We start from the raw sequence: 15,337 nt of genomic DNA on the forward strand, positions 1-15,337 counted from the left end.
AAAGGGGTAAAAATAAACTTACTATAATGAAGTGTTTTTAATAGAAAAATTAGTGATAAAATTTAATTTTTCTATCTTTTAAAACTCTTATGCTGGTAAAAGCAGGCCTTACGTTTGCTTTTACCAGGCTTAAGAGTTTGAAGGACATTCACTGTGAAGGCCCTTCTCCCGGGGATGCGTAGGATCTGTCAAAAGAAATGTTGACCGATTACAAGTGCTGGGTTTAGGCGCATACGCTTTGTGCACCTAAACCTGGGGCTTGCGGGGCCTCTTGGGGCACGTGCGCACATGGTATGCACCTGGAGAGGCCTAAGTTTATGGCCCAATATATTAACAATCGTATGCCTGCAGATACTTCTCGCCTGCATCTCTTGACCTCATGTTGTCAGATTTTGGTTACACTTTTTATGTCAATGTTTTCATATTATAAATCCCTGAGTCCACTTTTAAAGTGGGATTTGCCTAGGTAACCTTGTCACGCTGATTGCACAATCATATTTGACTGGAGCAGCTGTCAGGTGTTTGTGCTTGTTCAGGCCAGGTAACTTTCAAGGATTTTCAAGGTAACTTTGTTGTAGCCTAAAAATGACCAATTCATAATTGAGTAAGTCAAGTCATATAATCCAATAAAAGCTATTAAATGTCGTTATATAAACATGTTTTTATTAACAATTTGCCAATTTAACTTGGTCATGGAAATATTTCTCTCTCTCCGAAGTGCCTCTTCTGTTTTCTATGGATCGCTTGTCCAAACATTTATCAAATTCCCAGAATGAACTACATACCTGTAAATGTCTTACTTAAAATAGTTTTTTGATATCAGTTGCAGGCAAGTATGACAACCTCCCTTTCGCCATATGCCTTTTTCATGTTATTGCTAATCCCTTAACAATCCTACTGATGTATCTACTTGGATCAACTTCGTCCTGAAAGCCATCCTAAACTTTATTGATTCCTGAGCGGAGCAGCACAGTACTCTCCCTTGCATGAAATGCCTTAGACACAGCTGTTGCAAGTTTTCTTTCTCTCGACTGCACATAATTTAAGCAGACTCCCCCTGCCTCCCTCCCTCGCACCACCGCCCATTAATTATGATCGTCAGAATCAGGCCCTCTCCCACTAAACTAAATTTATACTGAGCATCTTTTGCTTCATCGGAATCCCATTGGCACTAATGTCAGCAACTGAGCTACTACTTCCCCACACAGAGCATCAATCTCAGTATCGGACCTTCTGCATCTGAGCTTCATTTCTCCAGTCGCAGTCTACCTCCATACAGAGCATCCTTCCTGCCCATCCCCCACCCACTGGGCAGCGTTCAACCTTCTGCTCACACACCTCACTGAGCAACAATCCCACCTTTGTACCTCCCTCCCCCTGCCCAACCCCATCCATCTTGCACTTCTGCACCACCACAAATGAGAGTGTTTAATTATAGCATGACACATTTACAAAAGCCGTTGACATAATAAATATGGACATGGGAATTTATAGTGAAAATCTAAAAATAAGGACAGTTATACGTCTTTAAATCTGCATGCCCTGGTCCAATATCCCCTTGCCCTTTAACCCCACCTCACCTGCTAACTGCACTTGACCTTGACTCCTCCTTTGCAATACCAAAGGAGGTAGACTGGCATATTAAAAATCTTGCATCCGAGTGCACTTTCTGTCTACAGAAATTTTACTTCATGTTGTCACATTTATGTGCCAACTTTTTCCCAATGTAAATTCCTATGTCTACATTTATAATGAAAACTGCCTAAATAAACTTGTCATGCTGTGATTGCACCTTTCCACCAATGGTGGCATTATAGTGCCTCAGTTTTGCATCTCCCAATTCCTCAGATTGCACTGCAGAGAAACTCCTATGCTCTAAGCAACTCTAATTCTCTGCTCCCAACTCATTGTAAGTTATGGTAGTTATCTCTCAATACCAATGTAAAATCAAACCATTATGTTAAAACAAGGAAAAAATGCATAATTTACAAATGGGACTGAATTACTCTTTGAAAGAAGAAAGACTTGGATTTCTATAGCGCCTTTCATGACCACCGGACGTCTCAAAGCGCTTTACAGCCAATGAAGTACATTTGGAGTCGAGTCACTGTTGTAATGTAGGCAACGCGGCAGCCAATTTGCACACAAGCAAACTCCCACAAAGAGCAATGTGATAATGACCAGAAAATCTGTTTTTTTTGTTCTGTTGTTTGAGGGATAAATATTGCCCAGGACACCTGGGATAACTCCCCTGCTCTTCTTCAAAATAGTGCCATGGGATCTTTTACATCCACTTGAGAGAGCAGACAAGCCGTGGGTTTAACGGCTCATCTGAAAGACGGCATCTCCGACAGTGCAATGCTCCCTCAGCACTGCACTGGAATGTCAGCCTAGATTTCTTTGTGCTCAAGTCCCAGAGTGGGACTTCCCAGGAGTGGGACTTGAACCCACAATCTTCTGACTCAGAGAAGTAAGAGTGCTACCCACTGAGCCACAGCTGACTTTGCACCCTGCTTCAATTATTGCCACCCCCACCTCACTGTAGTTGAAATCTATGGTTGATCTTTATGTTATATGCCAATAAAGAATCTGACTGGATACTGTGAGCTCAAAGTAAAGTGTGACCTTAGTCTTTTATTGCAGTTCTCCAGAGAGCCTCTCCAGCCTGTGAGGCCTCCTTAAGTACCTGTGCTCCCAAGGGATTGTGGGATCCCTTGAGACTCCAGGGGATGAGCCCTCTGGTGGCTGTACAAGGTATATACAAGTTTACATATATAACAACACTCCCCCCCACCCCAAAGTCAACAGTGTAACTATTTACAAGGTGAGTTGATCTGGGCCTTTCATTCCCTGGTTGATCGTCTCAGTGCAAATGCTGGTTTTGGTGAATCATTTGTTGGGCCCTCACTGGGCTGCTGTGCAGCTGGCCTTGCTGGGCTGCCTAGTGTGGTGAGTCCTGCTGGGCTGCTGCGGGCGATGGGTTCTGCTTCATGGCCAACCGCGGTGTCGGTTGCCACTTGTGTGTATGTTGGGGGGTCAAAGAGGGTAGGGCCCAAAGTGGGTTGCTCAGGATAGTCCGTGAATCTGAGTTTGATTTGGTCCAAGTGTTTCCGGTGAATGAGTCCATTTGAAAGTTTGACCCGAAACACCCTACTCTCATCTTTGGCCACAATGGTACTGGGAAGCCACTTGGGACCTTGTCCATAATTCAAAACAAATACAGGATCATTGATTTCAATTTTGCGTGACACATTAGAGCTATCATGATAGGTACTTTTTGAAGCCGCCTGCTCTCTACTTGTTCATGTAGATCTGGGTGAACGAACGTGAGCATTGTCTTAAGTGCCCTTTTCATGAGCAGTTCAGCAGGTGGAATCCTAGTGAGCAAGTGGGGTCTCGTGCGGTAGCTAAGCAGGACTCGGGATAGGCAAGTCTGCAGTGAGCCTTCAGTTACCCTCTTCAGGACCTGCTTGATAGTTTGCACTGCTCCCTCTGCCTGACCATTGGATGCTGGTTTGAATGGGGCAGATGTAACATGTTTGATCCCGTTACGGGTCATGAACTCTTTGAACTCGGCACTGGTAACACATGGCCATTGTTGCTCACAAGGACATCAGGTAGTCTGTGTGTGACAAACATGGCCTGCAGGCTTTCAGTGGTGGCAGCGGACATGCTTGCCAACATTATCTCACATTCAATCCATTTGGAGTACGCATCTACAACCACAAGGAACATTTTACCCAAAAATGGGCCTGCATAGTCGACATGGACTCTGGACCATGGTTTGGAGGGCCAAGACCATAAACTTAGTGGCGCCTCCCTGGGTGCATTGCTTAACTGCGAGCATGTGTTACACCTGTGCATGCAGGACTCTAAATCTGCATCGATACCGGGCCACCACACGTGGGATCTGGCTATCGCTTTCATCATTACGATGCCTGGATGGATACTGTGGATCTCACTGATGAAAATGTCTCTGCCCTTCTTGGGGACCACTACCCGATTGTCCCACAGAAGGCAGTCTGCCTGTATAGACATTTCATCTTTGCGCCACTGGTACGGCTTTATCTCTTCCTGCATTTCCACTGGGATACTGGACCAGCTCCCATGAAACACACAATTTTTAACTAGGGACAGTAAGGGGTCCTGGCTCATAAAGGTTCTAATCTGTCGGGCTGTGACGGGTGATTGCTCACTCTCAAATGCTTCCACAAACATGACTAAATCTGCGGGCTGCGCCATTTCCACCCCCGTACTGACAGCATCGGCACAGTTTTCTGTGCCTGGCCTGTGGCGAATGGCATAGTTATGTACGGATAACGTGAGCGCCCATCTCTGGATACGGGCTGATGCATTCGTATTTATCCCCTTAGTCTCGGAAAACAGGGATATAAGTGGCTTATGGTCCGTTTCAAATTCAAATTTTAGCCCAAACAGATATTGATGCATTTTTTTTACCCCATAGACACAGGCTAACGCTTCTTTTTCAATCATGCTGTAGGCTCTCTCAGCCTTAGATAGACTTCTGGATGCATAAGCAATCGGTTGCAATTTTCCAGATTCATTAGCTTGTTGCAATACACACCCGACCCCGTATGATGACGCATCACATGCTAGTAGCAAAGGCTTACATGGATCATACAACACAAGCAATTTGTTTGAGCATAATAATTTTCTAGCTTTTACAAAGGCATTTTCTTGGCTTTTGCCCCATACCATTCGTTTCCTTTCCGCAGTAAGGTGTGCAGTGGTTCTAACAATGTGCTGAGACCCAGTAAGAAGTTACCAAAGTAGTTCAGGAGTCCTCGAAATGACTGCAGCTCCATCACTCCTCGGTGCGTTCTCGATTGTCTCCGTCTTCGAATCGGTGGGCCTGATGCCGTCCGCCGCGATTCTTCTCCCCAGGAACTCCACTTCAGGTGCCAGGAAAACGCACTTCAAGCGTTTCAACCTGAGCCCCACGCGGTTGAGTCGACTAAGAATCTCCTCCAGGTTCTGCAGATGCTCGACTGTGTTCCGACCTGTAGCCAAGATGTCATCCTGAAAGACCACCGTGCGCGGGACCGACTTCAGTAAGCTTTCCATGTTTCGCTGGAATATCACCGTGGCTGATTGAATTCCAAACCTTTGTGCATGTTGATGCAGGTGAGGCCCTTCGATGATTCCTCCATCTTCTGCATCACGTAGACCGAGGTCAAGTCCAGCTTCGTGAACGTCTTTCCTTCCGCCAGTGTAGCAAAAAGGTCGTCTGCCTTTGGTAGTGGGTATTGATCCTGCAGGGGGAAACGATTGATAGTTACTTTGTAATCACCACAGATTCTGACCATGCCGTCTCCCTTGAGGACCGGAACAATCGGACTGGCCCACTCATTGAATTCGATCGGCAAAATGATATCCTCTCGTTGCAGCCGGTATATACAAGTTTACATATATAACACTTTCCACCCTGTGTGCAATGCCACAGGGGACTGATTAGTATTACATTAAACATTGTGTAAATTCATGCATTTCTGTCCACAGCGCCACCTTCTGCTGATATGATTTTTTAGGTCAACATTTAACATTGAAAATGCCCATGAGCGGGGCAGTTCTCCCATTGTCCTGGCAGACATGTATCCCTTACTTTAAATAATAAACATAGTTTATTACCTGGTCATTTATTTCTCTGCTATTTGTGGTTGATTGCCATGCGCAGATTGGTGGCCACATTTCCCTACATTGCAACAGTGACTGTACTTCAAAAGTACTTCAATAGCTGTGAAATGCTTTGGACTGTTTCAAGCTTTTAAGGGCTAGAATTTCCCCTAGGATCGCCCATTTAATGCCCAGTTACTAGCCAGTTACCACCTGTTTTGGTCAAAATGCAAATTACCGTTTCACCTCCCAATTATCGCTGGCAGTAATTTCAGCCTACGATCACTGCCGGTGTTGCTGCAAATTGCCTGCCCACATTTGCTGCCCAGAAATCGCTCAAAATTCCCCCCAAGTGCTAATTTCCACCAAAATGTATTTTTTAAGGCCCGCTCCGATCACAACTGCCCATTTTTAAAGCACTTACCTGACTTGGGGCCAGCGTTATGCACGATTAAGTATTTGCCCAAAGAGCTAGAGGGAAGAGGAGATTTTTTTAAATATATAAATGCTGCGACTAACCGATCTATCACAGACCCAATTCATGTCCGGACCGGGGTCAAGCAGGGCTGCCTCATCGCCCCAACCCTCTTCTCAATCTTCCTCACTGCCATGCTCCATCTCACAGTTGATAAGCTCCCCGCTGGAGTGGAGCTAAACTACAGAGCCAGTGGGAAGCTGTTCAACCTTCGCCGTCTCCAGGCCAGGTCCAAGACCACTCCAACCTCTGTCGTCATGCTACAGTACGCGGACAACGCCTGCGTCTGTGCACACACAGAGGCTGAACTCCAGGAAATAGTCGACGTACTTACCGAGGCATATGAAAGCATGGGCCTTACGCTAAACATTAGTAAGACAAAGGTCCTCCACCAGCCTGTCCTCGCCGCACAGCACTGCCCCCTAATCATCATGACCCACGGCATGGCCCTGGACAACGTGGACCAATTCTCCTATCTCAGGAGCCTCCGATCAACAAGAGCAGGCATCGACGACAAGATCCAACACTGCTTCCAATGCGCCAGTGCAGCCTTCGGCCGCCTGAGGAAAAGTGTGTTTGAAGATCAGTCCCTCAAAACTGTCACCAAGCTCATGGTCTATAAGGCCATAGTAATACCCATCCTCCTGTATGGCTCAGAGACGTGGACCATGTACAGTAGTCACCTCAAGTCGCTGTAAAAATATCACCAGCGATGTCTCCGCAAGATCCTGCAAATTCCTCGGGAGGACAGACGCACAAACATTAGCATCCTCGTCCAGGCCAACATCCCCAGCATTGAAGCATTGACCACACTTGTTCAGCTCCGCTGGGCAGGCCTCATAGTCCACATGCCAGACACGAGGCTCCCAAAGCAAGCACTCTACTCGGAACTCGTCCATGGCAAATGAGCCAAAGGTGGACAGAGGAAATGTTACAAGGACACCCTCAAAGCCTCCCTGATAAAGTGCGACATCCCCACTGACACCTGGGAGTCCTTGGCCAAAGACCGCCCTAAGTGGAGGAAGTGCATTCGGGAGGGCGCTGAGCTCCTCGAGTATCGTCGCCGAGAGCATGCAGAAAACAAGCGCAGGCAGCGAAAAGAGCGTGCGGCAAACCAGGCTCCTTGTCCACCCTTTCCCTCAGTGACTATCTGTCTGACCTGTGACACAGACTGTGGTTCTCGTATTGGACTGTACAGCCACCTAAGAACTTATGCTAAGAGTGGAAGCAAGTCTTCCTCGATTCCAAGGGAATGCCTATGATGATGATGATGAAAACAACTAGATCAGGTTTAATTCTCAGTTTGTATCTCGTTAGCTAATCGAAGTGAAACTGATGTTTTTGGAATTGGCCTCGACACCCCCAATCTGGAAGAAGAGTATGAAAACCAAGGATTGAGCCCCTGATCACTGCCCAATGACCCCTGCTGGAAATTGCATGGCATACTGATGCATGGATGGGCACGCACACAATCTTTCAGGTGGCAGGCGAGCGAGAGGCGACGTGAAGGCTTTGGGCACCCTCAACTAAAGAGCCCGGCCCTGCTCTGTATCGGATGCGTATTTTTGCTCCAAATCATTTTATTGTCAAGCCTCGATTCTGGTACTTAATTTCTTTGAAGAAACTGAAAGTCTGCTGGTGAAATTGTCTATTGTTGACAGGTTTTTGAGAAGTCACCAGAAGAAGTGAAGAATTTTGGTATTTGGCTGCACTACGACTCGAAATGGAACCCATAATATATACAGGGTGTACTGGAACCTGACCACTGCTGGTGCTGCCACCCAGTGCTACCGTGACATGGGGGCTCGCCATCGTGCCCGTGTTCATTCCATTCAGATAATGAAGGTAGAAGAGATTCCATCGAGCAAGTAGCGCTAGCTGTTATGATTTTAGATTTTAGATACAGAGTAAAGCTCCCTCTACAGTGTCCCATCAAACACACCCAGGGCAGATACAGCACGGATTACATACAGAGTAAGGCTCCCTTTAAACACGGGCACCATAGGTCAAAGGCCAGTATCGAGCCCATTCCGCTATGAGTGCTGAAACAACCTCGATCATTACCTCTCTCTCCTTCATGTCGGCACTGATCTCGTCCTCGGTCTATCCATCCCAAGTGGCAGCAGTGCCAACACGCTGTCAAGGCAGGTTTTGATCAGATCGAACACGTCCGCCTTATTCAGAAGAGGATCCAGCTTCCTGCAGCCCAGGTAGAGGAGAACAGGTCGGACAGCCCTCGGATAGGGAACATGACCCCTGACACCCCCCTCTCCCCGGGAACCTGAATCCCCGGGGCCCAGTTGGGAGTGGGAGAGGCGCGCGCTCGTTCTGAAGCCTCCATTTCCGTGGGACTGCAGACTGTTTGAGAGTGAGAGTCAGCAGGTGGTCCCAGGGGTCAGGGAACGGGTGAAGGCCCGGAGGGGGAGCCCCCCATTCCCTGACCCGGAGGGTGAGCCCTCCCCATTCCCTGACCCGGAGGGTGAGCCCCCCATTCCCTGACCCGGAGCGGGAGCCCCCCATTGCCTGACCCGGAGGGGGAGCCCCGCCATTCCCTGACCCGGAGAGTGAGCCCCTCCATTCCCTGACCTGGAGGGGGAGCCCCCCCCATTGCCTGACCTGGAGGGGGAGCCTCCCATTCTCTGACCCGAAGGGGGAGCCCCCCATTGCCTGACCCGGAGGGGGAGCCTCCCATTCTCTGACCCGGAGGGGGAGCCCCTCATTGCCTGACCCGGAGGGGGAACACCCCATTGCCTGACCCGGAGGGGGAGCCCCCCATTGCCTGACGCGGAGGGGGAGCCCCCCATTCTCTGACCCGGAGGGGGAGCCCCCTCATTCCCTCATCATCATCACAGGCAGTCCATCGAAATCGAGGAAGACTGGCTTCTACTCTTAAAATTAGTTCTTTGATGCCTGAACAGTCATCACCACGAGAGACACAGACACTGTCACAGGTGGGACAGATATTCGTCGGGGGAAGGGGGGCTGGGACTGATTTACCACACGCTCCTTCCGCTGCCTGCGCCTGATCTCTTCACGCTCGCAGCATTGAGATTCGAAGAGCTCAACGCCCTCCCGGATGCACTTTCTCCACCTAGGGAGGTCTTCGGCCAGGGTCTCCCAGGAGTCAGTGGTGATGTCACACTTCACCAGGATGGCTTTGAGGGTGTCCTCGTACCATTTCCGCTGCCCACCTTTGGTTCGTTTGCCATGAAGGAGCTCCGCATATAGCAGTTGTTTGGGAAGTTTCGTGTCTGGCATGCGAACTAAGTGGCCTGCCCAACGAAGCTGATCGAGCATGGTCAGTGCTTCAGTGCTGGGGATGTTAGCCTGGGTGAGGACCCTGATGTTGGTGCGTCTGTCCTCCCAGGGGATTTGCAGGATCTTGCGGCGACATCGTTGGTGATATATTTCCAGTGACTTGATGTGGCTTCTGTAAGTCGTCCATGTCTCTGACCCATATCGGAGGGCGGGAATTACAACAGCACTGTAGACCATGAGCTTAGTGGTAGTTTTGAGGGCTTGGTCTTCGAACACTCTTTTCCTCAGGCGGCTGAAGGCTGCACTGGCGCACTGGAGGCGATGTTGAATCTCCGCACCAATGTCTACCTTTGTTGACAAGAGGCTCCTGAAGTATGGGAAGTGGTCCATGTTGTCGAGAGCCGCACCGTGAATCTAGATGACTGGGGGGCAGTGCTATGCGGCGAGGATAGGTTGGTGTAGGACCTTTGTCTTACAGATGTTAAGCGTAAGGCCCGTGCTTTCATATGCATCTGTGAATACATTGACTATATCCTGGAGTTCAGTCTCCGAATGTGTGCAGATGCAGGCGTCGTCTGCATACTGCAGTTCAACGACAGAGGTTGGGGTGATCTTGGACCTGGCTTGGAGGCGGCGTAGGTTAAACAGCTTCCCACTGGTTCTGTAGTTTAGTTCCACTCCAGCGGGGAGCTTGTTGACTGTGAGGTGGAGCATGACGGCGAGAAAGATTGAGAAGACGGTTGGAGCGATGACGCAGCCCTGTTTGATCCCGGTCCGGACGTGGATTGGGTCTGTAATGGATCCGCTGGTAAGGATCACAGCCTGCATGTCATCATGGAGCAGGTGAAGGACGTTGACAAACTTTTGGGGGCAACCAAAACGGAGGAGGACGCTCCATAAGCCCTCACGGTCGACAGTGTCAAAGGCCTTTGTGTAGTCGAAAAAGGCCATGTATAAGGGCTGGCGTTGCTCCCTGCATTTTTCCTACAGTTGTTGTGCTGCAAAGATCATGTCCATTGTTCCCCTTAGGGGACGAAATCCGCACTGTGACTCCGAGAGGAGCTCCTTGGCCACAGGGAGAAGACGGTTGAGGAGGACTCCAGCGACAACCTTCCTAGTGGTTGATAGTAGGGAGGTTCCCCTGTAGTTGCCACAGTCGGATTTGTTCCCCTTTTTAAAGATGGACATGATCACTGCATCTCTGAGATCTCCCGGCATGCTTCCTCCCTCCAAATGAAAGAGATGAGGTCACATATCCGCTCCAACAGCGCCTCTCCGCCATATTTTAGCGCCTCAGCAGGAATTCCATCCGCACCCGTAGCCTTGTTCTTGAGCTGTTTTATGGCTTTGCCTATTTCTTGCAGTGTTGGAGTTTCATTGAGGTGATGGCGGGTTGCATGCTGTGGGATAGAGTTGAGAACACTTGAGTCAAAGGCAGAGTCTCGATTGAGATCTTCAAAGTGCTCCTTCCAGCGGGCCCTGACAGCCTCAGTGTCCTTGATGAGTCTTTCCCCATTCTTTGTCAGGAGTGGGGTGAGGCCTCGGGAGTTTGGACCGTAGGTGGCCTTGACTGCAGCGAAGAATCCTCGTTTGTCATGGCTGTCGGCTAGTTGTTGTATTACCTGCGCTTTCTCCATCCACCACCTGCTCTTTCGTTCCCGTTTTTTTTGTTGGACCTCAGCCTTGAGCCGTCTGTAACATTGCTTTTCAGCTCCCGAGTTTGGCTGTTGCTTGGCTAAAAAATGCTCTGCGCTTAGGGTCTATTAGTTCTTGGATCTCCTGATCATTTTCATCAAACCAGTCCTGGTATTTTCTGGTTGAGGAACCAAGTGTCTCTTTACAGGCACTGGTTATGGAGGCCTGGAGGGCAGACCAAGCGCTGTGGGCATTGAACATCCCAGGGCCATCAAGGCATGTCAGATTGGCTGTGAGACACTGGCTGTATAGTGCTCTCTTAGCTGGATCTTTAAGTGCCCCGGCATTAACTTTTTTGCAGTACTGCTTCTGCTGTCCCCTCTGCTTTAGGGCTATATTAATATTGATGATGGATCGGATTAGGCGATGGTCCATCCAGCAGTCATCAGCTCCTGTCATGGCGCGGGCGATGCGCATATGCTTGCGATCCCTGGCTCGGATGATGACGTAGTCGAGCAGGTGCCAGTGTTTGGAGCGAGGGTGTTGCCACTATGCCTTGTATTTGTCCCTCTGGCGGAACAGGGTGTTGGTGATGAGGAGTTCGTGTTCTAGACATTTTGTCAGGAGGGGTGCCGTTGGAGTTGGATTTCCCTACCCCCTCTCTGCCAATCACGCCTCCCCAGAGGGCTGTATCTTTGCCGACCCTGGCGTTAAAGTCACCGAGGAGGATCAATTTGTCGTCCTTGGGGACGCAAGACAGGGATGTCGCGAGGTTGGAATAGAATCCTTCTTTAGCCTCGTCCATTGCATCGAGTGTCGGGGCATAAGCACTGATGACTGTGGTACATTGGTTCTGGGATAGGGTAAGGCAAAGGGTCATGAGGTGTTCATTAACCCCGCAGCGGGAGTCTTTGAGGCGGCCGACCAGTTCATTTTTGACGGTGAAGCCGATTCCACGAAGGCGTCGTTCTTCCTCTGGTTTTCCTTTCCAGAAAAAGGTATAACCTCCATCATGTTCTTTAAGCTGGCCTTCCCCTGCCCCCCGGGTCTCGCTTAGAGCAGCGATGTCGATGTCAAAGAGTCTAAGCTCCCGGGCAACTTTGGCAGTGCGGCGCTCCGGCCTGTCGCTGTTGGAGTTGTCCATTAGGGTCCTGACGTTCCAGGCCCCGAACTTCATATTAAATGAGTAGGAGATGCCTGTTCTTTTAATGTGGTGTGGTCGTTGCACACCGATCACCACATGGGCTTAGCTGACCTGGAGGGGGAGCCTCCCATTCCCTGACCCGGAGGGGGAGCCTCCCATTCCATGACCCGGAGGGGGAGCCTCCCATTCCCTGACCCGGAGGGGGAGCCTCCCATTCCCTGACCCGGAGGGGGAGCCTCCCATTCCATGACCCGGAGGGGGAGCCTCCCATTCCATGACCCGGAGGGGGAGCCTCCAATTCCCTGACCCGGAGGGGGAGCCTCCCATTCCATGACCCGGAGGGGGAGCCTCTAATTCCCTGACCCGGAGGGGGAGCCTCCCATTCCCTGACCCGGAGGGGGAGCCTCCCATTCTATGACCCGGAGAGGGAGCCTCCCATTCCATGACCCGGAGGGGGAGCCTCCCATTCCCTGACCCGGAGGGGGAGCCTCCCATTCCCTGACCCGGAGGGGGAGCCTCCCATTCCATGACCCGGAGGGGGAGCCTCCCATTCCATGACCCGGAGGGGGAGCCTCCAATTCCCTGACCCGGAGGGGGAGCCTCCCATTCCATGACCCGGAGGGGGAGCCTCCCATTCCATGACCCGGAGGGGGAGCCTCCCATTCCATGACCCGGAGGGGGAGCCTCCCATTCCATGACCCGGAGGGGGAGCCTCCAATTCCCTGACCCGGAGGGGGAGCCTCCCATTCCATGACCCGGAGGGGGAGCCTCCCATTCCATGACCCGGAGGGGGAGCCTCTAATTCCCTGACCCGGAGGGGGAGCCTCCCATTCTCTGACCCGGAGGGGGAGCCTCCCATTCCCTGACCCGGAGGGTGAGCCTCCCATTCTCTGACCCGGAGGGAGGGGCCCCATTCCCTGACCCAGAGGGGGTTCCTTCCATTCCCTGACCCAGAGGGGGAACCCCCCATTCCTTGACCCGGAGGGGGAACCCCCCCATTCCCTGACCCGGAGGGGGAGCCTTCCATTCCCTGACGCGGAGGGGGAGCCTCCCATTTCTTGACCCGGAGGGGAGCCTCCCATTCCTGACCCAGAGGGGGAGCCTCCCATTCTTTGACCCGGAGTGGGAGCCCCCCCCATTTCTTGTTCCATGATTCCAAGACCAGTTTCCCTCTGCCACACAGAATCCTGCATCGCCAGCACAAGTCGAGCTTCAGCACCAAGAGACCAAACACTTTCTTCTGAAATATATTGCTATACTGTTGGATCATCTAATCAGGCTCAGCTGTAATACACCCATAACAGTCGGGGGAGATAGCTCCCACCTTCCCAACAACTTTTGCTCCACATTACATCCAACAAGAAATTTTTGAATTACACCGATGAGGAGCAACCTCAGTATTTGTTCCATCAACATCATGAGTTGGACTTCAATCAAGCTCCTGGGCCAACTTCAGTTGCTGGAGCAGTTTGCATGGAGAGGAAGCAACATTTGCAGAGGCTGATACAAACATTTTGAGCTTGGGGCATTACAGCTTGTTAGCCTTTAGAAAGAAAATCGGCATTTATTATCACGTTTCATGTACAATAAAGTAATTTTTTGGAGTACTTACAACCAGGCCTGGGCTGATCTAATTAAAGCCAGTCGCAGCAATCACCGCCAATGTTTCAGTAGCGGTTACACGTGTGAGTGGGATGGGAAGAGTGAGAAGCGTGGTTCATTTTATTGCTGGAACTTTCTTTTAAACTGAGGAATGCAGGTTGCCGAGGAATGATGCCTCACTGCTGATCTCAAGCCATGTCTCGCTAGCTGCCGTGAATTCAGAGACATACTGAACTCAGGGTATTTGCTGAGCGATGCTGCCTGGTGTAGTTCTGCATCCGCAGAACAGATGCTCCCAATCAAAACATTATTTTAAAAATATGCCCAATTCAATTGCAGATGTTTCGCATCTGTTTGACGAGAGGAGCTGACCAGTACCTGTGTAACATGCCTTGGGGTTGATTTTGTGGGTGACAGGAAAGGGATTTTGTAACATCTGTAACACCACTCAGGAAAAAGCCATTTGAATCAGCCCACTGAGCTATTCATTGCTGAACATGAATTATTTGCTGGAAATTTTCTCAACCCCCGCCTTTTTACTAATGCTGGCTTTAGCTGTTGGGGTCGGGGGGGGGGGGGGGGATCGTTGGGGGGAGGGGTAGTGTCCATGCACTGGGACCTCATCCAAGTAACCATTCTTCATGTGGCTTGGCAGTGTGATCGTGGGGCTATTCAACTGTAGCAGGCGTCATATAACTTTAATGTATGCACCTGTGAGGATGCTCACAGGCTGTAGAGCTGCATTGTGAGTGGCTTAGCCAGTTACATGGGGCTACATTTTCCATTATTTTTCCATTAATAATGCCCACTTAACGTTCATTTTAACGCTGAAATGAGGTATAATGCCCAGATCGCGCCCATTTTGCCACAAAATGGAAACTGCCGCCCATTTGCGGACACTTATCGTCGAGTGTTACTTTCCGCATGTGCGTACAGGCGAGAAAAAATAATACCGCCCGCCCACTTTTTGGGGGCTGAATCATCAGAATGTGCGATCCCAACGCTCATACTATCGCCCAGCGTTACTTTCGACAACGTAATTAACACCGAGATTTAATAATATTGACCGCCCACTGTTTTTTGTCGTAAAGATCACATTTACCAAAACTAACGCCCAGAAAATTGCCCAGTGTTACTTTCGGCCCCTCGCACACATCTCACCGACAATATCGCTCGCCGAATAAAATGCTGGGAAAAAGTTGAACTACCCGGAACTACTCACAGCGTTATGGACGCCATGTTCTAAATCGCAGGTCGCATCATTTAAAAGGCTGCTCTGCTTCAACCTCGGGGAAGTTCGGTTGTACTCTGGAGGTGTTTGGAGGTGATGTGAACATCTGAACAAACATCTTTTCATACTGTGGACGATTGGAATTTACTAGGTGTCTTAGTGGGGAGATTCATTCTTTGTGAACAATCGGTGGAAAACAGACAGCTATTGGAATGGGGCCTGTCATTTCTCACCCTCTCTTGATGACCACTCACATGCTGCAAACTCGAAATGGCAGAAGGTACACTCGACAGCAACATGTGCCCAATGTAAGACATGACAGACTGATGTGGAGGACCAGACGTTACACCCCCCGCAA

The 15,337-nt window shown here is 50.1% G+C and overlaps 1 pseudogene; it reads left to right on the forward strand.

Moving 5' to 3' along the window:
• The first annotated feature begins 3,588 nt into the window (after positions 1 to 3,588).
• LOC139261265 (large ribosomal subunit protein eL20 pseudogene) lies at positions 3,589 to 13,390 on the forward strand (annotated as a pseudogene).
• Positions 13,391 to 15,337: the final 1,947 nt, after the last annotated feature.

Source organism: Pristiophorus japonicus, chromosome 1, assembly GCF_044704955.1.
Source record: "Pristiophorus japonicus isolate sPriJap1 chromosome 1, sPriJap1.hap1, whole genome shotgun sequence".
Classification (NCBI taxonomy): Eukaryota; Metazoa; Chordata; class Chondrichthyes; family Pristiophoridae; genus Pristiophorus; species Pristiophorus japonicus.